We start from the raw sequence: 2170 nt of genomic DNA, 5'->3' as shown, positions 1-2170 counted from the left end.
CACTTTTAGCTTAGCATATATCATTAAATCAGATGTGTCCAAACTTGGTCCTGGAGGGCTGTTGTCCAGCAGATTTTAGCTCCAACTTGCCTCAACACACCTGCAAGGATGTTTCTAGAAAGCCTAGTAAGAGCTTGATTAGCTAGCCCAGGTGTGTCTGATTAGGGTTGGAACTAAACTTTGCAGGACACCGGCCCTCCAGGACCGAATGTGGACATGCCTGGATTAGACCATTGGCATCTTGAAAAAAAGCTTGAATAATTTTCCTAATTAAATCTTGACTCAATGTAGTTACATCATGCATTGACCTAAAAAAACAAGACTGATAAGATAAAGTAAGACTAATAAGCTAAAACAAAAAGTTGCTGTTTTCTAGGTCAATACACAGTGTAACTACAGAACAGTCAAGCTTTAAATTGGAAATTTAATTTTAGCGCTATGCTAATGCTCTAATCCAGCGGTTCTCAAAGGGGGGGTCGGGACCCCCTGGGGGGCTGCTAGACAATAAAGGGGAGTTCCTTGGTGATTTCCAAAAATCTCATATACTTTATTAAACTATTAGAATGATCATATTTGATAATTTATTATATTTTATTTGTGACCTCTGAGGTTATTATGCTAGATTAACAACACAGAAATAGCGTTAGTTGCAGCAGATTGATTTTGTGGTACAATATTAAACTTTGACACCTTTATGGCACTCACATACATTAAAAATTAAGGCCACGACTGAACAAGGAGGACGATCTCCAAGTCTCCATAATTAAACCAAGAATAGTCTTTTCATATAAATAGTGCTTCTCATTAAGTGAGGTTAATATTAAATTAAATGAATAATGACTATACAAATTATATGGTTGTAAGACTGTTGCACCTTTTTTGTGTTGCCAATATGCTTATGTTTATATAGTTCCTATTGGTGTGTGTGCACCATTGTGTGCAAAATTTGTATGCTTATAACCACCTATGAGCATAGTGGGGGTCGCGAGCCACTGGAGCTGTTATTTTAGGGGTCGCGGGCTGAAAAGTGTGAGTATCCCTGTTCTAATCCAAAGGTCTCAAACTCGATTCTTTTAGGGCTGCAGCTCTGCAGTTTTGCTCCAACTCGAATCAAACACAGCTGATGCAACTAATCAAGGTGGTCAAGACTAATACAGCCTGTTAACCAGGTGTGAGAGCTAAACTATGCAGAGCTGCGGCCCTCCAGGAGTTGAGTTTGAGACCATTGCTCTAATCCAATGGGGTATATACACAGCTAGTGTTTTTCAGCCAACAAACTTCCACTTAGGGCTTTATATGACCATTTTCAATTTCATAAGGTTCCTTTTGCAGCAGCGATGTTGTAATAATTCAAATATAATCAGTTAAATAGACTGAAGCATCCATTTGGTTGTTAAAGCTGGTCCAAAATGCTGCCGCTAAATTATTATGTAATTTCAGAAAGTATGACCACATTACCCCTCTTCTAAGAGGCCTTCATTAGCTGCCTGTGAAATTCAGAATTGATTTTAAAGCGCTTTTACTGGTTTATAAATCCCTCCATAATCTAGCCCCATTCTATCTCGCAGAGCTGCTTCATCCTTACACTCCTGTGAGATCTCTTAGGTCGAGTGAGCAGAATCTTCTGTCAGTTCCACAATATAGGCTAAAAGGTAGAGGGGACAGAGCTTTCTCTGTGGCAGGTCCTCGGTTGTGGACACCTTGCCCCTTGAGATCAGAATGGCTCCATCATTATCCACTTTTAAGTCACGTCTTAAAACATACCTTTTTAGCTTGGCTTTTTAAGATTATTTTAATAGTTCATTCTACCGCTAATTTTTTACATCTTTACAGACATTTCGCTTGCTTTATTTCTATGTGTTTATATTCTGTCTTTTTATTTTTTATCTTGTCTTATGTACAGCACTTTGGTGACTTCTTTTAAATGTGCTTTACAAATAAATGAACTTGAACTAAAGCGTAAAAAGAGACATACGACTGTTTAAACGCAGGCGCCGTCATTAGCAGCAGACTAGCACAGAAATTCCATTGAAAACACTGGGATGAAATTCATTTCCATATTTTAAAGACGTGGTGCGGACAAATATAATTGAATGCATTGCTTCTTGTTTGGTCAGATACTTTGTCGTATCACAGCCAAGCAGTGAAGATCGCTGTTTTGTTTTTTTTA

Source organism: Danio rerio, chromosome 17 (genome assembly GCF_049306965.1).
Source record: "Danio rerio strain Tuebingen ecotype United States chromosome 17, GRCz12tu, whole genome shotgun sequence".
Taxonomy (NCBI): domain Eukaryota; kingdom Metazoa; phylum Chordata; class Actinopteri; order Cypriniformes; family Danionidae; genus Danio; species Danio rerio.
This window is presented reverse-complemented; position numbering follows the sequence as displayed.